Source organism: Tripterygium wilfordii, chromosome 23, assembly GCF_013401445.1.
Source record: "Tripterygium wilfordii isolate XIE 37 chromosome 23, ASM1340144v1, whole genome shotgun sequence".
Taxonomy (NCBI): Eukaryota; Viridiplantae; Streptophyta; class Magnoliopsida; order Celastrales; family Celastraceae; genus Tripterygium; species Tripterygium wilfordii.
In genome coordinates, this window is record NC_052254.1 from 7,455,693 (window position 1) to 7,482,240 (window position 26,548).

Here is a 26,548-nt window from a genome sequence, read left to right on the forward strand (position 1 = left end):
AAAGTGAAAAGCTCCTCTATGGAGAGAGTTGAGCAATTCCAAAGCATCTGTGTGGACCGTTGTACTCTATTTAGTGCTTTCAAAAGTCTAACTTGCTTGTTGAGCCTTCGTGCCACGTTTCATAAGGTAAAGACGCAAGTGGACCAAGTTATGTCCCAAATTTCTCAAAGACGTGAAAAGCTCCTCTATGGAGAGAGTTGAGGAATTCCAAAGCGTCAATGTGGACCGTTGTACTCCTTTTAGTGCTCTTAAAACTCTAACTTGCTAGTTAAGCGTTCGTGCCACGTTTCGTAAGGTAAAGACGCGAGTAGACCAAGTTATGTTTGAAATTTCTCAAAGACGTGAAAAGCTCCTCTATGGAGAGAGTTGAGGAATTCCAAAGCGTCAATGTGGACCGTTGTACTCCTTTTAGTGCTCTTAAAACTCTAACTTGCTAGTTGAGCCTATGTGCAACGTTTCGTAAGGTAAAGACGTGAATAGACCAAGTTATGTCTCTAATTGCTCAAAGACGTGAAAAGCTCCTTTATGGAGAGAGAGAGTTGAGCAATTCCAAAGCATCAATGTGGACCGTTTTACTCTATTTAGCGCTCTTAAATGTCTAACTTGCTACTTGAGCCTTCATGCCACGTTTCGTAAGGTACAGACGCGTATAGACCAAGTTATGTCTCAAATTACTCAAAAACGTCAAAAGATCCTCCATGGACAGACTTGAGCAATTCCAAAGCATCAATTTGGACTGTTGTACTCTATTTAGTGCTCTTAAAGTGTAACTTGCTAGTTGAGCCTTTATGCCACGTTTCGTAAGGTAAAGATGCGAATAGACTAAGTTATGTCTCAAATTGCTCAAAGACGTGAAAACCTCCTCTATGGAGAGAGTTGAGCAATTCCAAAGCATCAATATGGACCGTTGTACTCTACTGAGTGCTCTTAAAAATCTAACTTGCTAGTTGAGCCTTCGTACCACGTTTTGTAAGGTAATGAGGCGAATAGACCAAGTTATGTTTCAAATTGCACAAAAACGTAAAAACTCTTTTATGGAAAGAGTTGAGCAATTCCAAAGCATCAATGTGGACTGTTGTACTCTATTTAGTGCTCTTAAAAGTCTAAGTTGCTAGTTGAGGCTTCGTGCCACGTTTCGTAAGGTAAAGATATGAATAGACCAAGTTATGTCTGAAATTGCTCAAAGATGTGAAAAACTCCTCTATGTAGAGAGTTGAGCAATTCCAAAGCATCAATGTGGACCGTTGTACTCTATTGAGTGCTCTTAAAAGTCTTACTTGCTAGTTGAGCCTTCGTGCCACGTTTCGTAAGGTAAAGAGGCGAATAGACCAAGTTATGTTTGAAATAAAGTCTAACTTGCTAGTTGAGCCTTCGTGCCACGTTTCATAAGGTAAATAGGCGAATAGACCAAGTTATGTCTAAAATTGCTCAAAGATGTGAAAAACTCGTATATGTAGAGAGTTGAGCAATTCAAAAGCATCAATGTGGACCGTTGTACTCTATTGAGTGCTCTTAAAAGTCTAACTTGCTAGTTGAGCCTTCGTGCCACGTTTCGTAAGGTAAAGAGGCGAATAGACCAAGTTATGTTTGAAATTGCACAAAAACGTGAAAAGCTCCTCTATGGAGAGAGTTGAACAATTCCGAAGCATCAATGTGGACCGTTGTAATCTATTTAGTGCTCTTAAAAGTATAACTTGCTAGTTGAGCCTTCGTTCCACATTTCTAAGGTAAAGACGCGAATAGACCAAGTTATGTTTGAAATTGCACAAAAACGTGAAAAGCTTCTCTATGGATAGAGTTGGGCAATTCCAAAGCATCAATGTAGACTGTTGTACTCTATATAGTGCTTTTAAAAGTCTTACTTGCATGTTGAGCCTTCGTGCCACGTTTCGTAAGGTACAGACGCAAATAGACCAAGTTAGGTCTCAAATTGCTCAAAGACGTGAAAAGCTCCTCTATGGAGAGAGTTGAGGAATTCCAACGCATAAATGTGGACCGTTGTACTCTTTCTAGTGCTCTTAAAAGTCTAACGTGCTAGTTAAGCGTTCGTGCCACGTTTCGTAAGGTAAAGACGCCAATAGACCAAGTTATGTTTGGAATTGCACAAAAACGTAAAAAGCTCCTCTGTGGAGAGAGTTGAGCAATTCCAAAAGAATCAATGTGAACCGTTGTACTCTATTTAGTGCTTTTAAAGGTCTAACTTGCTGGTTGAGCCTTCGTGCCACCTTTCATAAGGTAAAGACGCAAATAGACCAAGTTATGTCTCAAATTGCTCAAAGACGCGAAAAGCTCCTCTATGGAGAGAGTTGAGGAATTCCAAAGCATCAATGTGTACCCTTGTACTCTTTTTAGTGCTCTTAAAAGTCTAACTTGCTTGTTAAGCGTTCGTGCCATGTTTCGTAAGGTAAAGACGCGAATAAACCAAGTTTTGTTTGAAACCTGCACAAAAACGTGAAAAGCTCCTCTGTGGAGAGAGTTGAGCAACTCCAAAGCGTCAATGTGGACCGTTGTACTCTATTTAGTGCTTTTGAAAGTCTAACTTGCTTGTTGAGCCTTCGTGCCATGTTTCGTAACTTAAAGATGCGAATAGACAAAGTTATGTGTGAAATTGCACAAACACCTGAAATGCTCCTCTTTGGAGAGAGTTGAGCAATTCCAAAGCACGAATGTGGACCGTTGTACTCTATTTAGTGCTCTTAAAAGTCTAACTTGATTGTTGAGCCTTCGTGCCACGTTTCGAAAGGTAAAGATGCGAATAGACCAAGTTATGTCTGAAATTGGACAAAAAAGAGAAAAGCTCCTCTATGAAGAGAGTTGAGCAATTCCAAAGCACGAAGGTGGACCGTTGTACTCTATTTAGTGCTCTTAAAAGTCTAACTTGCTAGTTGAGCCTATGTGCAACGTTTCATAAGGTAAAGACGTGAATAGACCAAGTTATGTCTCAAATTGCTCAAAGACGTGAAAAGCCCCTCTATGGAGAGAGTTGAGCAATTCCAAAGCATCAATGTGGACCGTTTTACTCTATTTAGTGCTCTTAAAAGTCTAACTTGCTAGTTGAGCCTTCGTGCCACGTTTCGTAAGGTAAAGACGCGAATTGACCAAGTTATGTCTCAAATTACTCAAAAACATCAAAAGCTCCTCCATGGACAGAGTTGAGCAATTCCAAAGCATCAATGTGGACTGTTGTACTCTATTTAGTGCTATTAAAAGTCTAACTTTCTAGTTAAGCCTTCATGCCACGTTTCGTAAGGTAAAGATGCGAATAGACTAAGTTATGTCTCAAATTGCTCAAAGACGTGAAAACCTACTCTATGGAGAGAGTTGAGCAATTCCAAAGCATCAATATGGACCGTTGTACTCTATTGAGTGCTCTTAAAAGTCTAACTTGCTAGTTGAGCCTTTGTGGCACGTTTTGTAAGGTAAAGAGGCAAAAAGACCAAGTTATGTTTGAAATTGCACAAAAACGTGAAAACTCTGCTATGGAAAGAGTTGAGCAATTCCAAAGCATCAATGTGGACCGTTGTACTCTATTTAGTGCTCTTTAAAGTCTAACTTTCTAGTTAAGCCTTCGTGCCACGTTTCGTAAGGTAAAGACGCAAATAGACCAAGTTATGTTTCAAATTGCTCAAAGACTTGAAAAGCTCCTCTATGGAGAGAGTTGGGGAATTCCAAAGCATCAATGTGGACCGTTGTACTCTTTCTAGTGCTCTTAAAAGTCTAACCTGCTAGTTAAGCGTTCGTGCGACGTTTCGTAAGGTAAAGACGCGAATAGACCAAGTTATGTTTGAAATTGCACAAAAACGTGAAAAGCTCCTCTGTGGAGAGAGTTGAGCAATTCCAAAGCATCAATGTGAACCGTTGTACTCTATTTAGTGCTTTTAAAAGCCTAACTTGCTTGTTGAGCCTTCGGGCCACGTTTCGTAAGGTAAAGACGCAAATAGACCAAGTTATGTCTCAAATTGCTCAAAGACGTGAAAAGCTCCTCTATGGAGAGAGTTGAGGAATTCCAAAGCATCAATGTGTGCCGTTGTACTCGTTTTAGTGCTCTTAAAACTCTAACTTGCTAGTTAAGCGTTCGTGCCATGTTTCGTAAGGTAAAGACGCGAATAGACCAAGTTATGTTTGAAATTGCACAAAAACGTGAAAAGCTCCTCTGTGGAGAGAGTTGAGAAATTCCGAAGCATCAATGTGGACCGTTGTACGCTATTTAGTGCTTTTAAAAATCTAACTTGCTTCTTGAGCCTTCGTGCCACGTTTCGTAAGATAAAGACGCAAATAGACCAAGTTATGTCTCAAATTGCTCAAAGACGTGAAAAGCTCCTCTATGGAGAGAGTTGAGGAATTCCAAAGCATCAATGTGGACCGGTGTACTCCATTTAGTGCTTTTAAAAGTCTAACTTGCTTGTTGAGCCTTCGTGCCACGTTTCGTAAGGTTAAGACGTGAATAGACCAAGTTATGTCTCAAATTGCTCAAAGACGTGAAAAGCTCCTCTATGGAGAGAGTTGAGGAATTCCAAAGCATCAATGTGGACCGTCGTACTCAATTTAGTGCTCTTAAAAGTCTAACTTGCTAGTTGGGCCTTCGTGCCACGTTTCGTAAGGCAAAGATGCGAATAGACCAAGTTATGTTTGAAATTGCACAAAAACGTGAAAAGCTCCTCTATGGAGAGAGTTGAGCAATTTCAAAGCGCAAATGTGGACCGTAGTACCCTATTTAGTGCTCTTAAAAGTCTAACTTGCTAGTTGAGCCTATGTGCAACGTTTCAAAAGGTAAAGACGAGAATAGACCCAGTTATGTCTCGAATTGCTCAAAGACGTGAAAAGCTCCTCTATGGAGAGAGTTGAGCAATTCCAAAGCATCAATGTGGACCGTTGTACTCTATTTAGTGCTTTTAAAAGCCTAACTTGCTTGTAGAGCCTTCGGGCCACGTTTCGTAAGGTAAAGACGCAAATAGACCAAGTTATGTCTCAAATTGCTCAAAGACGTGAAAAGCTCCTCTATGGAGAGAGTTGAGGAATTCCAAAGCATCAATGTGTGCCGTTGTACTCGTTTTAGTGCTCTTAAAACTCTAACTTGCTAGTTAAGCGTTCCTGCCATGTTTCGTAAGGTAAAGACGCGAATAGACCAAGTTATGTTTGAAATTGCACAAAAACGTGAAAAGCTCCTCTGTGGAGAGAGTTGAGCAATTCCAAAGCATCAATGTGGACCGTTGTACTCTATTTAGTGCTTTTAAAAGTCTAACTTGCTTCTTGAGCCTTCGTGCCACGTTTCGTAAGGTAATGACGCAAATAGACCAAGTTATGTCTCAAATTGCTCAAAGACGTGAAAAGCTCCTCTATGGAGAGAGTTGAGGAATTCCAAAGCATCAATATGTGCCGTTGTACTCTTTTTAGTGCTCCTAAAACTCTAACTTGCTAGTTAAGCGTTCGTGCCATGTTTAGTAAGGTAAAGATGCGAATAGACCAAGTTATGTTTGGAATTGCACAAAAACGTGAAAAGCTCCTCTGTGGAGAGAGTTGAGCAATTCCAAAGCATCAATGTGGACCGTTGTTCTCTATTTAGTTCTCCTAAAAGTCTAACTTGCTAGTTGAGCCTTCGTGCCACGTTTCGTAAGGTAAAGAGGCGAATAGACCAAGTTATGTCTCAAATTGCTCAAAGACGTGAAAAGCTTCTCTATGGATAGAGTTGAGCAATTCCAAAGCATCAATATGGACCGTTGTACTCTATTGAGTGCTCTTAAAAGTCTAACTTGCTAGTTGAGCCTTCGTGCTACGTTTTGTAAGGTAAAGAGGCGAATAGACCAAGTTATGTTTGTAATTGCACAAAAACGTGAAAACTCCTCTACTGAAAGAGTTGAGCAATTCCAAAGCATCAATGTGGACTTTTGTACTCTATTGAGTGCTCTTAAAAGTCTAACTTGCAAGTTGAGCCTTCGTGCCACATTTCTAAGGTAAAGACGCGAATAGACCAAGTTATGTTTGAAATGGCACAAAAACGTGAAAAGCTTCTCTATGGAGAGAGTTGAACAATTCCAAAGCATCAATGTGGACCGTTGTACTCTATTTAGTGCTCCTAAAAGTCTAACTTGCTAGTTGAGCCTTCGTGCCACATTTCTAAGGTAAAGACGCGAATAGACCAAGTTATGTTTGAAATTGCACAAAAACGTGAAAAGCTTCTCTATGGAGAGAGTTGAGCAATTCCAAAGCATCAACGTGGACAGTTGTACTCAATGTAGACCAAGTTATGTTTCAAATTGCTCAAAGATGTGAAAAGCTCCTCTATGGAGAGAGTTGAGGAATTCCAAAGCATCAATGTGGACCAATGTACTCTTTCTAGTGCTCTTTAAAAGTCTAACCTGCCAGGTAACCGTTCATGCGACGTTTCGTAAGGTAAAGACGTGAATAGACCAAGTTATGTTTGAAATTGCACGAAAACGTGAAAAGCTCCTCTGTGGAGAGAGTTGAGGAATTCCAAAGCATCAATGTGTACCGTTGTACTCTTTTTAGTGCTCTTAAAAGTCTAACTTGCTAGTTAAGCGTTCATGCCATGTTTCGTAAGGTAAAGACGCGAATAGACCAAGTTATGTTTGAAATTGCACAAAAAGTGAAAAGCTCCTCTATGGAGAGAGTTGAGCAATTCCAAAGCATCAATGTGGACCGTTGTACTCTATTTAGTGCTTTTAAAAGTCTAACTTCCTTCTTGAGCCTTCGTGCCACGTTTCGTAAGGTAAAGACGCGAATAGACCAAGTTATGTGTGAAATTGCACAAAAACCTGAAAAGCTCCTCTATAGAGAGAGTTGAGCAATTCCAAAGCACGAATATGGACCGTTGTACTTTATTTAGTGCTCTTAAAAGTCTAACTTGCTTGTTGAGCCTTCGTGCCACGTTTCGTAAGGTAAAGACGCGAATAGACCAAGTTATGTATCAACTTGCTCAAAGACGTGAAAAGCTCCTCTATGGAGAGAGTTGAGGAATTCCAAAGCATCAATGTGGACCGTTTTACTCTATTTAGTGCTCTTAAAAGTCTAACGTGCTAGTTGAGCCTTCGTGCCACGTTTCGTAAGGTAAAGAGGCGAATAGACCAAGTTATGTTTGAAATTGCACAAAAACGTGAAATGCTCCTCTATGGAGAGAGTTGAGCAATTCGAAAGCATCAATGTAGACCGTTGTACTCTATTTAGTGCTCTTAAAAGTCTAACTTGCTAGTTGAGCCTTCGTGCCACGTTTCGTAAGGTAAAGACGCAAATAGACCAAGTTATGTTTGAAATTGCACAAAAACGTAAAAAGCTTCTCTATGGAGAGAGTTGAGCAATTCCAAAGCATCAACGTGGACAGTTGTACTCAATGTAGACCAAGTTATGTTTCAAATTGCTCAAAGATGTGAAAAGCTCCTCTATGGAGAGAGTTGAGGAATTCCAAAGCATCAATGTGGACCAATGTACTCTTTCTAGTGCTCTTTAAAAGTCTAACCTGCCAGGTAACCGTTCATGCGACGTTTCGTAAGGTAAAGACGTGAATAGACCAAGTTATGTTTGAAATTGCACGAAAACGTGAAAAGCTCCTCTGTGGAGAGAGTTGAGGAATTCCAAAGCATCAATGTGTACCGTTGTACTCTTTTTAGTGCTCTTAAAAGTCTAACTTGCTAGTTAAGCGTTCATGCCATGTTTCGTAAGGTAAAGACGCGAATAGACCAAGTTATGTTTGAAATTGCACAAAAAGTGAAAAGCTCCTCTATGGAGAGAGTTGAGCAATTCCAAAGCATCAATGTGGACCGTTGTACTCTATTTAGTGCTTTTAAAAGTCTAACTTCCTTCTTGAGCCTTCGTGCCACGTTTCGTAAGGTAAAGACGCGAATAGACCAAGTTATGTGTGAAATTGCACAAAAACCTGAAAAGCTCCTCTATAGAGAGAGTTGAGCAATTCCAAAGCACGAATATGGACCGTTGTACTTTATTTAGTGCTCTTAAAAGTCTAACTTGCTTGTTGAGCCTTCGTGCCACGTTTCGTAAGGTAAAGACGCGAATAGACCAAGTTATGTATCAACTTGCTCAAAGACGTGAAAAGCTCCTCTATGGAGAGAGTTGAGGAATTCCAAAGCATCAATGTGGACCGTTTTACTCTATTTAGTGCTCTTAAAAGTCTAACGTGCTAGTTGAGCCTTCGTGCCACGTTTCGTAAGGTAAAGAGGCGAATAGACCAAGTTATGTTTGAAATTGCACAAAAACGTGAAATGCTCCTCTATGGAGAGAGTTGAGCAATTCGAAAGCATCAATGTAGACCGTTGTACTCTATTTAGTGCTCTTAAAAGTCTAACTTGCTAGTTGAGCCTTCGTGCCACGTTTCGTAAGGTAAAGACGCAAATAGACCAAGTTATGTTTGAAATTGCACAAAAACGTGAAAAGCTGCTCTATGGAGAGAATTGAGGAATTCCAAAGCATCAATGTGGACCGTTGTACTCTATTTAGTGCTCTTAAAAGTCTAACGTGCTAGTTGAGCCTTCGTGCCATGTTTCGTAAGGTAAAGACGCAAATAGACCAAGTTATGTTTGAAATTGCACAAAAACGTGAAAAGCTCCTCTATGGAGAGAGTTGAGCAATTCCAAAGCATCAATGTAGACCGTTGTACTCTATTTAGTGCTCTTAAAAGTCTAACTTGCTAGTTGAGCCTATGTGCAACGTTTAGTAAGGTAAAGACGCGAATAGACCCAGTTATGTCTCGAATTGCTCAAAGACGTGAAAAACTCCTCTATGGAGAGAGTTGACCAATTCCAAAGCATCAATGTGGACCGTTGTACTCCATTGAGTGCTCTTAAAAGTCTAACTTGCTAGTTGAGCCTTCGTGCCACGTTTCGTAAGGTTAAGACGCAAATAGACCAAGTTATGTCTCAAATTGCTCAAAGACGTGAAAAGCTCCTCTATGGAGAGAGTTGAGCAATTCCAAAGCATCAATGTGCACCGTTGTACTCTTTTTAGTGCTCTTAAAAGTCTAACTTGCTAGTTAAGCGTTCGTGCCATGTTTCGTAAGGTAAAGACGCGAATAGACCAAGTTATGTTTGAAATTGCACAAAAACGTGAAAAGCTCCTCTGTGGAAAGAGTTGAGAAATTCCAAAGCATCAATGTAGACCGTTGTACTCTATTGAGTGCTGTTAAAAGTCTAACGTGCTAGTTGAGCCTTCGTGCCGTGTTTTGTAAGGTAAAGACGCAAATAGACCAAGTTATGTATCAACTTGGTCAAAGACGTGAAAAGCTCCTCTATGGAGAGAATTGAGGAATTCCAAAGCATCAATGTGGACCGTTGTACTCAATTTAGTGCTCTTAAAAGTCCAACGTGCTAGTTGAGCCTTCGCGCCATGTTTCGTAAGGTAAAGACGCAAATAGACCAAGTTATGTTTGAAATTGCACAAAAACGTGAAAAACTCCTCTATGGAGAGAGTTGAGCAATTCCAAAGCATCAATGTAGACCGTTGTACTCTATTTAGTGCTCTTAAAAGTCTAACTTGCTAGTTGAGCCTATGTGCAACGTTTCGTAAGGTAAAGACGCGAATAGACCCAGTTATGTCTCGAATTGCTCAAAGACGTGAAAAACTCCTCTATGGAGAGAGTTGACCAATTCCAAAGCATCAATGTGGACCGTTGTACTCTATTGAGTGCTCTTAAAAGTCTAACTTGCTAGTTGAGCCTCCGTGCCACGTTTCGTAAGGTAAAGAGGCGAATCGACCAAGTTATGTTTGAAATTGCACAAAAACATGAAAAGCTCCTCTGTGTAGAGAGTTGAGCAATTTCAAAGCATCAATGTGGATCTTTGTACTCTATTTAGTGCTTTTCAAAGTCTAACTTGCTTGTTGAGCCTTCGTGCCACTATTCGAAGGTAAAGACGCGAAAAGACCAAGTTTTGTGTGAAATTGCACAAAAACCTGAAAAGCTCTTCTATAGAGAGAGTTGAGCAATTCCAAAGCACGAATGTTGACCGTTGTACTCTATTTAGTGCTCCTAAAAGTCTAACTTGCTTGTTGAGCCTATGTGCAACGTTTCGTAAGGTAAAGACGCGATCAGACCAAGTTATGTCTCAAACTGCTCAAAGAAGTGAAAAGCTCCTCTATGGAGAGAGTTGAGCAATTCCAAAGCATCAATGTGGACCGTTGTACTCTATTGAGTGCTGTTAAAAGTCTAACGTGCTAGTTGAGCCTTCGTGCCATGTTTCGTAAGGTAAAGACGCAAATAGACCAAGTTATGTTTGAAATTGCACAAAAACGTGAAAAGCTCCTCTATGGAGAGAGTTGAGCAATTCCAAAGCATCAATGTGGACCGTTGTACTCTATTTAGTGCTCTTAAAAGTCTAACTTGCAAGTTGAGCCTTCGTGCCACATTTCGTAAGGTAAAGACGCTAATAGACTAAGCTATGTGTGAAATTGCACAAAAACGTGAAAAGCTCCTCTATGGAGAGAGTTGAGCAATTCCAAAGCATCAATGTGGACCGTTGTACTCTATGTAGTGCTTTTAAAAGTCTAACTTGCTTGGTGAGCCTTTGTGCCACGTTTCGTAAGGTAACGACGCGAATACACCAATTATGTGTGAAATTGCACAAAAACGTGAAAAGCTCCTCTATGGAGAGAGTTGAGGAATTCCAAAGCATCAATGTGGACCGTTGTACTCTATTCAGTGCTCTTAAAAGTCTAACTTCCTAGTTGAGCCTATGTGCAACGTTTCGTAAGGTAAAGACGCGAATAGACCCAGTTATGTCTCGAATTGCTCAAAGACGTGAAAAACTTCTCTATGGAGAGATTTGACCAATTCCAAAGCATCAATGTGGACTGTTGTACTCTATTGAGTGCTCTTAAAAGTCTAACTTGCTAGTTGAACCTTCGTGCCACGGTTCGTAAGGTAAAGAGGCGAATAGAACAAGTTATGTTTAAAATTGCACAAAAACATGAAAAGCTTCTCTGTGGAGAGAGTTGAGCAATTCCAAAGCATCAATGTGGACCGTTGTACTCTATTTAGTGCTTTTAAAAGTCTAACTTGCTTGTTGAGCCTTCGTGCCACGTTTCGTAAGGTTAAGACGCAAATAGACCAAGTTATGTCTCAAATTGCTCAAAGACGTGAAAACTCCTCTATGGAGAGAGTTGAGCAATTCCAAACATCAATGTGTACCGTTGTACTCTTTTTAGTGCTCTTATAAGTCTAACTTACTAGTTAAGCGTTCGTGCCATGTTTCGTAAGGTAAAGACGCGAATAGACCAAGTTATGTTTGAAATTGCACAAAAACGTGAAAAGCTCCTTTGTGGAAAGAGTTGAGCAATTCCAAAGCACCAATGTGGACCGTTGTACTCTATTTAGTGCTTTTAAAAGTCTAACTTGCTTCTTGAGCCTTCGTGCCACGTTTCGAAGGTAAAGACGCGAATAGACCAAGTTATGTGTGAAATTGCACAAAAACCTGAAAAGCTCTTCTATAGAGAGAGTTGAGCAATTCCAAAGCACGAATGTTGACCGTTGTACTCTATTTAGTGCTCCTAAAAGTCTAACTTGCTTGTTGAGCCTATGTGCAACGTTTCGTAAGGTAAAGACGCGATTAGACCAAGTTATGTCTCAAATTGCTCAAAGAAGTGAAAAGCTCCTCTGTGGAGAGAGTTGAGCAATTCCAAAGCATCAATGTGGACCGTTGTACTCTATTGAGTGCTGTTAAAAGTCTAACGTGCTAGTTGAGCCTTCGTGCCATGTTTCGTAAGGTAAAGACGCAAATAGACCAAGTTATGTTTGAAATTGCACAAAAACGTGAAAAGCTCCTCTATGGAGAGAGTTGAGCAATTCCAAAGCATCAATGTGGACCGTTGTACTCTATTTAGTGCTCTTAAAAGTCTAACTTGCAAGTTGAGCCTTCGTGCCACATTTCGTAAGGTAAAGACGCTAATAGACTAAGCTATGTGTGAAATTGCACAAAAACGTGAAAAGCTCCTCTATGGAGAGAGTTGAGCAATTCCAAAGCATCAATGTGGACCGTTGTACTCTATGTAGTGCTTTTAAAAGTCTAACTTGCTTGGTGAGCCTTTGTGCCACGTTTCGTAATGTAACGACGCGAATACACCAATTATGTGTGAAATTGCACAAAAACGTGAAAAGCTCCTCTATGGAGAGAGTTGAGGAATTCCAAAGCATTAATGTGGACCGTTGTACTCTATTTAGTGCTCTTAAAAGTCTAACTTCCTAGTTGAGCCTATGTGCAACGTTTCGTAAGGTAAAGACGCGAATAGACCCAGTTATGTCTCGAATTGCTCAAAGACGTGAAAAACTTCTCTATGGAGAGAGTTGAGCAATTCCAAAGCATCAATGTGGACCGTTGTACTCTATTTAGTGCTCTTAAAAGTCTAACTTGCAAGTTGAGCCTTCGTGCCACATTTCGTAAGGTAAAGACGCTAATAGACTAAGCTATGTGTGAAATTGCACAAAAACGTGAAAAGCTCCTCTATGGAGAGAGTTGAGCAATTCCAAAGCATCAATGTGGACCGTTGTACTCTATGTAGTGCTTTTAAAAGTCTAACTTGCTTGGTGAGCCTTTGTGCCACGTTTCGTAAGGTAACGACGCGAATACACCAATTATGTGTGAAATTGCACAAAAACGTGAAAAGCTCCTCTATGGAGAGAGTTGAGGAATTCCAAAGCATCAATGTGGACCGTTGTACTCTATTTAGTGCTCTTAAAAGTCTAACTTCCTAGTTGAGCCTATGTGCAACGTTTCGTAAGGTAAAGACGCGAATAGACCCAGTTATGTCTCGAATTGCTCAAAGACGTGAAAAACTTCTCTATGGAGAGATTTGACCAATTCCAAAGCATCAATGTGGACCGTTGTACTCTATTGAGTGCTCTTAAAAGTCTAACTTGCTAGTTGTACCTTCGTGCCACGGATCTTAAGGTAAAGAGGCGAATAGACCAAGTTATGTTTGAAATTGCACAAAAACATGAAAAGCTTCTCTGTGGAGAGAGTTGAGCAATTCCAAAGCATCAATGTGGACCGTTGTACTCTATTTAGTGCTTTTAAAAGTCTAACTTGCTTGTTGAGCCTTCGTGCCACGTTTCGTAAGGTTAAGACGCAAATAGACCAAGTTATGTCTCAAATTGCTCAAAGACGTGAAAACTCCTCTATGGAGAGAGTTGAGCAATTCCAAAGTATCAATGTGGACCGTTGTACTCTATGTAGTGCTTTTAAAAGTCTAACTCGCTTGGTGAGCCTTCTTGCCACGTTTCGTAAGGTAACGACGCGAAGAGACCAAGTTATGTGTGAAATTGCACAAAAACGTGAAAAGCTCCTCTATGGAGAGAGTTGAGCAATTCCAAAGCATGAACGTGGACTGTTGTACTCTATTTAGTGCTCTTAAAAGTCTAACTTGCTTGTTGAGCCTTCGTGCCACGTTTCGTAAGTTAAAGACGCGAATAGACCCAGTTATGTCTCGAATTGCTCAAAGACGTCAAAAGCTCCTCTATGGAGAGAGTTGAACAATTCCAAAGCATCAATGTGGACCGTTGTACTCTATTGAGTGCTCTTAAAAGTCGAACTTGTTAGTTGAGCCTTCGTGCCGCGTTTCGTAAGGTAAAGAGGCGAATAGACCAATTTATGTTTGAAATTGCACAAAAACATGAAAAGCTCCTCTGTGGAGAGAGGTGAGCAATTCCAAAGCATCAATGTGGACCGTTGTACTCTATTTAGTGCTTTTAAAAGTCTAAGTTGCTAGTTAAGCGTTCGTGCCATGTTTCGTAAGGTAAAGACGCGAATAGACCAAGTTATGTTTGAAATTGCACAAAAACGTGAAAAGCTCCTCTGTGGAAAGAGTTGAGCAATTCCAAAGCATCAATGTGGACCGTTGTGCTCTATTTAGTGCTTTTAAAAGTCTAACTTGATTCTTGAGCCTTCGTGCCACGTTTCGAAGGTAAAGACGCGAATAGACCAAGTTATGTGTGAAATTGCACAAAAACGTGAAAGCCTCCTCTGTGGAGAGAGTTGAGCAATTCCAAAGCATCAATGTGGGCCGTTGTACTCTATTTGGTGCTTTTAAAAGTCCAACTTGCTTCGTGAGCCTTCGTTTCGAAGGTAAAGACGCGAATAGACCAAGTTATGTGTGAAATTGCACAAAGACGTGAAAAGCTCCTCTATAGAGAGACTTGAGCAATTCCAAAGCATCAATGTGTACCGTTGTACTCTTTTTAGTGCTCTTAAAATTCTAAATTGCTAGTTAAGCGTTCGTGCCATGTTTCGTAAGGTAAAGACGCGAATAGACCAAGTTATGTTTGAAATTGCACAAAAACGTGAATTGCTCCTCTGTGGACAGAGTTGAGCAATTCCAAAGCATCAATGTGGACCGTTGTACTCTATTTGGTGCTTTTAAAAGTCTAACTTGCTTCTTGAGCCTTCGTGCCACGTTTCGAAGGTAAAGACGCGAATAGACCAAGTTACGTGTCAAATTGCACAAAAACCTGAAAAGCTCTTCTATAGAGAGAGCTGAGCAATTCCAAAGCACGAATGTTGACCGTTGTACTCTATTTAGTGCTCCTAAAAGTCTAACTTGCTTGTTGAGCCTATGTGCAACGTTTCGTAAGGTAAAGACGCGATCAGACCAAGTTATGTCTCAAATTGCTCAAAGACGTGAAAAGCTCCTCTATGGATAGAGTTGAGCAATTCCAAAGCATCAATGTGGACCGTTGTACTCTATTGAGTGCTGTTAAAAGTCTAACGTGCTAGTTGAGCCTTCGTGCCATGTTTCGTAAGGTAAAGACGCAAATAGACCAAGTTATGTTTGAAATTGCACAAAAACGTGAAAAGCTCCTCTATGGAGAGAGTTGAGCAATTCCAAAGCATCAATGTGGACCGTTGTACTCTATGTAGTGCTTTTAAAAGTCTAACTTGCTTGGTGAGCCTTTGTGCCACGTTTCGTAAGGTAACGACGCGAATACACCGATTATGTGTGAAATTGCACAAAAACATGAAAACTCCTCTGTGGAGAGAGGTGAGCAATTCCAAAGCATCAATGTGGACCGTTGTACTCTATTTAGTGCTTTTAAAAGTCTAAGTTGCTAGTTAAGCGTTCGTGCCATGTTTCGTAATGTAACGACGCGAATAGACCAAGTTATGTTTGAAATTGCACAAAAACGTGAAAAGCTCCTCTGTGGAAAGAGTTGAGCAATTCCAAAGCATCAATGTGGACCGTTGTACTCTATTTAGTGCTTTTAAAAGTATAACTTGATTCTTGAGCCTTCGTGCCACGTTTCGAAGGTAAAGACGCGAATAGACCAAGTTATGTGTGAAATTGCACAAAAACGTGAAAGCCTCCTCTGTGGAGAGAGTTGAGCAATTCCAAAGCATCAATGTGGGCCGTTGTACTCTATTTGGTGCTTTTAAAAGTCTAACTTGCTTCTTGAGCCTTCGTGCCACGTTTCGAAGGTAAAGACGCGAATAGACCAAGTTATGTGTGAAATTGCACAAAGACGTGAAAAGCTCCTCTATAGAGAGACTTGAGCAATTCCAAAGCATCAATGTGTACCGTTGTACTCTTTTTAGTGCTCTTAAAATTCTAACTTGCTAGTTAAGCGTTCGTGCCATGTTTCGTAAGGTAAAGACGCGAATAGACCAAGTTATGTTTGAAATTGCACAAAAACGTGAATTGCTCCTCTGTGGACAGAGTTGAGCAATTCCAAAGCATCAATGTGGACCGTTGTACTCTATTTGGTGCTTTTGAAAGTCTAACTTGCTTCTTGAGCCTTCGTGCCACGTTTCGAAGGTAAAGACGCGAATAGACCAAGTTATGTGTGAAATTGCACAAAAACCTGAAAAGCTCTTCTATAGAGAGAGCTGAGCAATTCCAAAGCACAAATGTTGACCGTTGTACTCTATTTAGTGCTCCTAAAAGTCTAACTTGCTTGTTGAGCCTATGTGCAACGTTTCGTAAGGTAAAGACGCGATCAGACCAAGTTATGTCTCAAATTGCTCAAAGACGTGAAAAGCTCCTCTATGGAGAGAGTTGAGCAATTCCAAAGCATCAAAGTGGACCGTTGTACTCTATTGAGTGCTGTTAAAAGTCTAACGTGCTAGTTGAGCCTTCGTGCCATGTTTCGTAAGGTAAACACGCAAATAGACCAAGTTATGTTTGAAATTGCACAAAAACGTGAAAAGCTCCTCTATATAGAGAGTTGAGCAATTCCAAGCATCAATGTGGACCGTTGTACTCTATTTAGTGCTCTTAAAAGTCTAACTTGCAAGTTGAGCCTTCGTGCCACATTTCGTAAGGTAAAGACGCGAATAGACTAAGTTATGTGTGAAATTGCACAAAAACGTGAAAAGCTCCTCTATGGAGAGAGTTGAGCAATTCCAAAGCATCAATGTGGACCGTTGTACTCTATGTAGTGCTTTTAAAAGTCTAACTTGCTTGGTGAGCCTTTGTGCCACGTTTCGTAAGGTAACGACGCGAATACACCGATTATGTGTGAAATTGCACAAAAACGTGAAAAGCTCCTCTATGGAGAGAGTTGAGCAAATCCAAAGCATGAACGTGGACCGTTGTACTCTATTTAGTGCTCTTAAAAGTCTAACTTGCTTGTTGAGCCTTCGTGCCACGTTTCGTAAGGTAAAGACGCGAATAGACCAAGTTATGTATCAACTTGCTCAAAGATGTGAAAAGCTCCTCTATGGAGAGAGTTGAGGAATTCCAAAGTATCAATGTGGACCGTTGTACTCTATTTAGTGCTCTTAAAAGTCTAACGTGCTAGTTGAGCCTTCGTGCCATGTTTCGTAAGGTAAACACGCAAATAGACCAAGTTATGTTTGAAATTGCACAAAAACGTGAAAAGCTCCTCAATGGAGAGAGTTAAGCAATTCCAAAGCATCAATGTGCACCGTTGTACTCTATTTAGTGCTCTTAAAAGTCTAACTTGCAAGTTGAGCCTTCGTGCCACGTTTCGTAAGGTAAAGACGCGAATAGACCAAGTTATGTTTGAAATTGCACAAAAACGTGAAAAGCTCCTCTGTGGAAAGAGTTGAGCAATTCCAAAGCATCAATGTGGACCGTTGTACTCTATTTAGTGCTTTTAAAAGTATAACTTGATTCTTGAGCCTTCGTGCCACGTTTCGAAGGTAAAGACGCGAATAGACCAAGTTATGTGTGAAATTGCACAAAAACGTGAAAGCCTCCTCTGTGGAGAGAGTTGAGCAATTCCAAAGCATCAATGTGGGCCGTTGTACTCTATTTGGTGCTTTTAAAAGTCTAACTTGCTTCTTGAGCCTTCGTGCCACGTTTCGAAGGTAAAGACGCGAATAGACCAAGTTATGTGTGAAATTGCACAAAGACGTGAAAAGCTCCTCTATAGAGAGACTTGAGCAATTCCAAAGCATCAATGTGTACCGTTGTACTCTTTTTAGTGCTCTTAAAATTCTAACTTGCTAGTTAAGCGTTCGTGCCATGTTTCGTAAGGTAAAGACGCGAATAGACCAAGTTATGTTTGAAATTGCACAAAAACGTGAATTGCTCCTCTGTGGACAGAGTTGAGCAATTCCAAAGCATCAATGTGGACCGTTGTACTCTATTTGGTGCTTTTGAAAGTCTAACTTGCTTCTTGAGCCTTCGTGCCACGTTTCGAAGGTAAAGACGCGAATAGACCAATTTATGTGTGAAATTGCACAAAAACCTGAAAAGCTCTTCTATAGAGAGAGCTGAGCAATTCCAAAGCACAAATGTTGACCGTTGTACTCTATTTAGTGCTCCTAAAAGTCTAACTTGCTTGTTGAGCCTATGTGCAACGTTTCGTAAGGTAAAGACGCGATCAGACCAAGTTATGTCTCAAATTGCTCAAAGACGTGAAAAGCTCCTCTATGGAGAGAGTTGAGCAATTCCAAAGCATCAAAGTGGACCGTTGTACTCTATTGAGTGCTGTTAAAAGTCTAACGTGCTAGTTGAGCCTTCGTGCCATGTTTCGTAAGGTAAACACGCAAATAGACCAAGTTATGTTTGAAATTGCACAAAAACGTGAAAAGCTCCTCTATATAGAGAGTTGAGCAATTCCAAGCATCAATGTGGACCGTTGTACTCTATTTAGTGCTCTTAAAAGTCTAACTTGCAAGTTGAGCCTTCGTGCCACATTTCGTAAGGTAAAGACGCGAATAGACTAAGTTATGTGTGAAATTGCACAAAAACGTGAAAAGCTCCTCTATGGAGAGAGTTGAGCAATTCCAAAGCATCAATGTGGACCGTTGTACTCTATGTAGTGCTTTTAAAAGTCTAACTTGCTTGGTGAGCCTTTGTGCCACGTTTCGTAAGGTAACGACGCGAATACACCGATTATGTGTGAAATTGCACAAAAACGTGAAAAGCTCCTCTATGGAGAGAGTTGAGCAAATCCAAAGCATGAACGTGGACCGTTGTACTCTATTTAGTGCTCTTAAAAGTCTAACTTGCTTGTTGAGCCTTCGTGCCACGTTTCGTAAGGTAAAGACGCGAATAGACCAAGTTATGTATCAACTTGCTCAAAGATGTGAAAAGCTCCTCTATGGAGAGAGTTGAGGAATTCCAAAGTATCAATGTGGACCGTTGTACTCTATTTAGTGCTCTTAAAAGTCTAACGTGCTAGTTGAGCCTTCGTGCCATGTTTCGTAAGGTAAACACGCAAATAGACCAAGTTATGTTTGAAATTGCACAAAAACGTGAAAAGCTCCTCAATGGAGAGAGTTAAGCAATTCCAAAGCATCAATGTGCACCGTTGTACTCTATTTAGTGCTCTTAAAAGTCTAACTTGCAAGTTGAGCCTTCGTGCCACGTTTCGTAAGGTAAAGACGCGAATAGACCAAGTTATGTTTGAAATTGCACAAAAACGTGAAAAGCTCCTCTGTGGAAAGAGTTGAGCAATTCCAAAGCATCAATGTGGACCGTTGTACTCTATTTAGTGCTTTTAAAAGTATAACTTGATTCTTGAGCCTTCGTGCCACGTTTCGAAGGTAAAGACGCGAATAGACCAAGTTATGTGTGAAATTGCACAAAAACGTGAAAGCCTCCTCTGTGGAGAGAGTTGAGCAATTCCAAAGCATCAATGTGGGCCGTTGTACTCTATTTGGTGCTTTTAAAAGTCTAACTTGCTTCTTGAGCCTTCGTGCCACGTTTCGAAGGTAAAGACGCGAATAGACCAAGTTATGTGTGAAATTGCACAAAGACGTGAAAAGCTCCTCTATAGAGAGACTTGAGCAATTCCAAAGCATCAATGTGTACCGTTGTACTCTTTTTAGTGCTCTTAAAATTCTAACTTGCTAGTTAAGCGTTCGTGCCATGTTTCGTAAGGTAAAGACGCGAATAGACCAAGTTATGTTTGAAATTGCACAAAAACGTGAATTGCTCCTCTGTGGACAGAGTTGAGCAATTCCAAAGCATCAATGTGGACCGTTGTACTCTATTTGGTGCTTTTGAAAGTCTAACTTGCTTCTTGAGCCTTCGTGCCACGTTTCGAAGGTAAAGACGCGAATAGACCAAGTTATGTGTGAAATTGCACAAAAACCTGAAAAGCTCTTCTATAGAGAGAGCTGAGCAATTCCAAAGCACAAATGTTGACCGTTGTACTCTATTTAGTGCTCCTAAAAGTCTAACTTGCTTGTTGAGCCTATGTGCAACGTTTCGTAAGGTAAAGACGCGATCAGACCAAGTTATGTCTCAAATTGCTCAAAGACGTGAAAAGCTCCTCTATGGAGAGAGTTGAGCAATTCCAAAGCATCAAAGTGGACCGTTGTACTCTATTGAGTGCTGTTAAAAGTCTAACGTGCTAGTTGAGCCTTCGTGCCATGTTTCGTAAGGTAAACACGCAAATAGACCAAGTTATGTTTGAAATTGCACAAAAACGTGAAAAGCTCCTCTATATAGAGAGTTGAGCAATTCCAAGCATCAATGTGGACCGTTGTACTCTATTTAGTGCTCTTAAAAGTCTAACTTGCAAGTTGAGCCTTCGTGCCACATTTCGTAAGGTAAAGACGCGAATAGACTAAGTTATGTGTGAAATTGCACAAAAACGTGAAAAGCTCCTCTATGGAGAGAGTTGAGCAATTCCAAAGCATCAATGTGGACCGTTGTACTCTATGTAGTGCTTTTAAAAGTCTAACTTGCTTGGTGAGCCTTTGTGCCACGTTTCGTAAGGTAACGACGCGAATACACCGATTATGTGTGAAATTGCACAAAAACGTGAAAAGCTCCTCTATGGAGAGAGTTGAGCAAATCCAAAGCATGAACGTGGACCGTTGTACTCTATTTAGTGCTCTTAAAAGTCTAACTTGCTTGTTGAGCCTTCGTGCCACGTTTCGTAAGGTAAAGACGCGAATAGACCAAGTTATGTATCAACTTGCTCAAAGATGTGAAAAGCTCCTCTATGGAGAGAGTTGAGGAATTCCAAAGTATCAATGTGGACCGTTGTACTCTATTTAGTGCTCTTAAAAGTCTAACGTGCTAGTTGAGCCTTCGTGCCATGTTTCGTAAGGTAAACACGCAAATAGACCAAGTTATGTTTGAAATTGCACAAAAACGTGAAAAGCTCCTCAATGGAGAGAGTTAAGCAATTCCAAAGCATCAATGTGCACCGTTGTACTCTATTTAGTGCTCTTAAAAGTCTAACTTGCAAGTTGAGCCTTCGTGCCACGTTTCGTAAGGTAAATACGCGAATAGACCAAGTTATGTATCAACTTGCTCAAAGACGTGAAAAGCTCCTCTATGGAGAGAGTTGAGGAATTCCAAAGCATCAATGTGGACCGTTGTACTCTATTTAGTGCTCTTAAAAGTCTAACGTGCTAGTTGAGCCTTCGTGCCATGTTTCGTAAGGTAAATACGCAAATAGACCAAGTTATGTTTGAAATTGCACAAAAACGTGAAAAGCTCCTCTATGGAGAGAGTTGAGAAATTCCAAAGCATCAATGTAGACCGTTGTACTCTATTTAGTGCTCTTAAAGTTCTAACTTGCTAGTTGAGCCTATGTGCAACGTTTCGTAAGGTAAAGACGCGAATAGACCCAGTTATGTCTCGAATTGCTCAAAGACGTGGAAAGCTCCTCTATGGAGAGAGTTGAACAATTCCAAAGCTTGAACGTGGACCGTTGTACTCTATTTAGTGCTCTTAAAAGTCTAACTTGCAAGTTGAGCCTTCGTGCCACGTTTCGTAAGGTAAATACGCGAATAGACCAAGTTATTAATCAACTTGCTCAAAGACGTCAAAAGCTCCTCCATGGAGAGAGTTGAGGAATTCCAAAGCATCAATGTGGACCGTTGTACTCTATTTAGTGCTCTTAAAAGTCTAACGTGCTAGTTGAGCCTTCGTGGCATGTTTAGTAAGGTAAATACGCAAATAGACCAAGTTATGTTTGAAATTGCACAAAAACGTGAAAAGTTCCTCTATGGAGAGAGTTGAGAAATTCCAAAGCATCAATGTAGACCGTTGTACTCTATTTAGTGCTCTTAAAATTCTAACTTGCTAGTTGAGCCTATGTGCAACGTTTCGTAAGGTAAAGACGCGAATAGACCCAGTTATGTCTCGAATTGCTCAAAGACGTCAAAAGCTCCTCTATGGAGAGAGTTGAACAATTCCAAAGCATCAATGTGGACCGTTGTACTCTATTGAGTGCTCTTAAAAGTCGAACTTGCTAGTTGAGCCTTCGTGCCACGTTTCGTAAGGTAAAGAGGCGAACCGACCAAGTTATGTTTGAAATTGCACAAAAACATGAAAAGCTCCTCTGTGGAGAGAGGTGAGCAATTCCAAAGCATCAATGTGGACCGTTGTACTCTATTTAGTTCTTTTAAAAGGCTAACTTGCAAGTTGAGCCTTCGTGCCACATTTCGTAAGGTAAAGACGCGAATAGACTATGTTATGTGTGAAATTGCACAAAAACGTGAAAAGCTCCTCTATGGAGAGAGTTGAGCAATTCCAAAGCGTCAATGTGGACCGTTGTACTCTATTTAGTGCTCTTAAAAGTCTAACTTGCAAGTTGAGCCTTCGTGCCACATTTCGTAAGGTAAAGACGCGAATAGACTAAGTTATGTGTGAAATTGCACAAAAACGTGAAAAGCTCCTCTATGGAGAGAGTTGAGCAATTCCAAAGCATCAATGTGGACCGTTGTACTCTATTTAGTGCTCCTAAAAGTCTAACTTGCTTGTTGAGCCCATGTGCAACGTTTCGTAAGGTAAAGACGCGATCAGACCAAGTTATGTCTCAAATTGCTCAAAGACGTGAAAAGCTCCTCTATGGAGAGAGTTGAGCAATTCCAAAGCATCAATGTGGACCGTTGTACTCTATTGAGTGCTGTTAAAAGTCTAACGTGCTAGTTGAGCCTTCGTGCCATGTTTCGTAAGGTAAAGACGCAAATAGACCAAGTTATGTTTGAAATTGCACAAAAACGTGAAAAGCTCCTCTATGGAGAGAGTTGAGAAATTCCAAAGCATCAATGTGGACCGTTGTACTCTATTTAGTGCTCTTAAAAGTCTAACTTGCAAGTTGAGCCTTCGTGCCACATTTCGTAAGGTAAAGAAGCGAATAGACTAACTTATGTGTGAAATTGCACAAAAACGTGAAAAGCTCCTCTATGGAGAGAGTTGAGCAATTCCAAAGTATCAATGTGGACCGTTGTACTCTATGTAGTGCTTTTAAAAGTCTAACTTGCTTGGTGAGCTTTCGGGCCACGTTTCGTAAGGTAACGACGTGAATAGATGAAGTTCTGTGTGAAATTGCACAAAAACGTGAAAATTTCCTCTATGGAGAGAGTTAAGCAATTCCAAAGCATGAACGTGGACCGTTGTACTCTATTTAGTGCTCTTAAAAGTCTAACTTGCTTGTTGAGCCTTCGTGCCACGTTTCGTAAGGTAAAGACGCGAATAGACCAAGTTATGTATCAACTTGCTCGAAGACGTGAAAAGCTCCTCTATGTGGAGAGTTGAGGAATTCCAAAGCATCAATGTGGACCGTTGTACTCGATTTAGTGCTCTTAAAAGTCTAACGTGCTAGTTGAGCCTTCGTGCCATGTTTCGTAAGGTAAAGACGCAAATAGACCAAGTTATGTTTGAAATTGCACAAAAACGTGAAAAGCTCCTCTGTGGAGAGAGTTGAGCAATTCCAAAGCATCAATGTGGACCGTGGTGTTCTATTTAGTGCTCTTAAATGTCTAACTTGCACGTTGAGCCTTTGTGCCACATTTCGTAAGGTAAAGACACGAATGGACTAAGTTATGTGTGAAATTGGACAAAAACGTGAAAAGCTCCTCTATGGAGAGAGTTGAGCAATTCCAAAGCATCAATGTGGACGTTGTACTCTATTTAGTGCTTTTAAAAGTCTAACTTGCTTGGTGAGCCTTCGTGCCACGTTTCGTAAGGTAACGACGCGAAGAGACCAAGTTATGTGTGAAATTGCACAAAAACGTGAAAAGCTCCTCTATGGAGAGAGTTGAGCAATTCCAAAGCATGAACGTGGACTGTTGTACTCTATTTAGTGCTCTTAAAAGTCTAACTTGCTTGTTGAGCCTTCGTGCCACGTTTCGTAAGGTAAAGACGCGAATAGACCAAGTTATGTATCAACTTGCTCAAAGGCGTGAAAAGCTCCTCCATGGAGAGAGTTGAGGAATTCCAAAGCATCAATGTGGACCGTTGTACTCTATTTAGTGCTCTTAAAAGTCTAACTTGCTAGTTGAGCCTTCGTGCCACGTTTAATAAGGTAAAGAGGCGAAAAGACCAAGTTATGTTTTAATGATAATGTGGCTGAAAATTTGATGGATAATGCTTTGATTGTTGATGTGAATGGTTCATGTGCCTTGATTTCTCAAGTAGAACCTAGGAATATTGATGATGCTTTGCTTGATGCTAAATGGATTATTGCTATGCAAGATGAGTTAAATCAATTTTCTAGGAATGAAGTTTGGAATCTAGTTCCAAGACCTAAAGACCAAACCATAATTGGAACTAAATGGGTGTTTAAGAACAAAATGAATGAAAATGGTGAAGTTGTGAGAAACAAGGCTAGGTTGGTTGCAGAAGGGTACAACCAAGAGGAAGGGATTGACTATGAAGAAACTTTTGCACCCGTAGCTAGGTTGGAAGCTATTAGGTTGCTTATGGCATTTGCATGTTTCAAAGGTTTTAAAATTTATCAAATGGATGTCAAAAGTGCATTTTTGAATGGTTTTATCAATGAGAATGTGCATGTAAAGCAACCACCCGGATTTGTAGATCCTAACTTTCCAAACCATGTTTATAAATTGACAAAAGCCTTGTATGGTTTGAAACAAGCACCTAGGGCATGGTATGATAGACTTTCCTCATTCTTAATTCAAAATGGTTTTAAAAGAGGAAGAATTGATAGCACTTTGTTCTTAAAGGAAAAAGGTCATAACATGCTTATTGTTCAAATATATGTAGATGACATTATATTTGGTGCTACTAATGAGGCTATGTGCAAAGAGTTTGAGTCTTGCATGAAAAATGAATTTGAGATGTCTATGATGGGTGAACTTACATTCTTTTTAGGGCTGCAAGTTAAACAAACTAAGAAAGGTATACATATTAGTCAAACTAAATATATTCATGATATGCTTAAAAAGTTTGGTTTTGATTCCTTGAATCCTTCTCCTACTCCCATGAGTGTGTCTACTAAGCTTGACAAAGATGAAAATGGACAACCTTATGATTCTAAAATGTATAGGTCCATGATTGGTTCACTTTTGTATTTGACCTTTAGTAGACCCGACATTATGTTTAGTGTATGCATGTGTGCTAGATTTCAAAGTCAGCCTATGCATTCTCATTTCCTAGTGGTTAAGAGAATATTTAGGTATCTTAGGCATACATCAACTCTTGGCTTATGGTATGACAAAAATTCATTGTTTGATTTACATGCATATAGTGATGCCGACTTTGCTGGATGTAAGATAAATAGGAAGAGTACTTAGGGTACATGCCAATTCCTAGGGAGTATGCTTATCTCTTGATTCTCTAAGAAACAACCTTGTGTTGCCCTATCTACCACCGAAGCCGAATATATGGCTATAGGGAGTTGTTGTGCTCAACTCTTATGGATTAGACAACAACTATATGACTTTGGACTTAAATTGAAAGATATTCCTATATATTGTGATAATACTAGTGCCATTAGCCTTTCTAAAAATCCAATGCATCATTCAAAGGCTAAACATATTGAAATTAGGCATCATTTTATTAGAGATCATGTGACTCAAGGGACAATTAAATTAGAGTATGTGGACACAATGAACCAACTTGCGGACATACTAACCAAACCTCTAAACCAAGAGAGATTTGAATTTTTAAGAGGTAATCTAGGCATGAGAATGAGTCCTTGATATGTGTATGAATGTTTATGCATTGCTTATATTGAACACCCTTTTGGATGCATTTACAAAATAAAGGGGGAGAAAATATTGAATGCCACTTTGAATTCAAAAGTTTGTATGCATAGGTTTAGGGGGAGGAACTTGAATGTAATTGTGATATACCTTGCCTATTGATGTTTTATTTGTCTGAATTGCACTTTCCTTGTCTTGATTTTATGCACATGTTTAGGGGGAGTTAATTTGAATGAAGCATGTTGTGAGGGGGAGAGTTTCTCATCAAAATTAAAGAAAATAGTTCAAAGTTACATAGGTTATTTTGTAATCATCAAAAGGGGGAGAATGTTGAATATATATGTTTGAGTGATTACAAAAGCATGATTGATTGAACTTTGATCCATAATGTACATGAGAAATCTTAGACCTATATGTCCTACCCAAAATGCATGGGAATTTGATTTATTGAACTAACATTGCAAGAAGCCCTAACAAGGCTTACATAGCATGTCTTGAGTTTAATTGTGTGTAGGATGATCAAGTATCAACATGGTGACCTTAACCGAACTGTAATGAAGACTTAATCATGGTCAAACATGATTAAGAAAGTCATTTTCGTGGTCAATCATGGTCAGAATATATTGGAGCTTAAATGGAGCCAATTGAAGTAAAGTTGACTTTCTGGTCAGAGTCAAAGTCAACAGACTGACGTGGCAGATGACATGGACGTGATGACATGGCATATGAAGTGGATACATGAAATGGATTAGTGGAGCCAATAAGAGCTACAAGTCAACAATAGAGATTTAAAGCCAAAAAGCAAGAGGAGACATGTAATAAATGCCTCACATTTTCAAAACCTTTTTTGCAACAAAAGAGATATAGTTTGCTGGAAAAGCACTTTGGAAAGAGACAAAGGAAGGTGATTTATTTCAAAGGTTTTCCTCATCCAATGGTCCACATTCCTTCCCTCCAAAATATCTTTTTGATCCATTGGTTCAAGATTAAACCTTTCCACTACACCTTTTTATCCAATGACTATCTTTAAACCTTCCTCATCTAATGGTCATTATTCCTCCCAGTAAAGAGAGACTTGTTGTAATAATTTTCACACTTCTCTAAGCCTTCTAACAGCTATATTGATCCAAGGATCCATATTTTTCATATCTAATCCAATGGCCCTCTTTTCATGAGCTTACACTCCACAATTTCTACAAAAATTAACTCTTTGT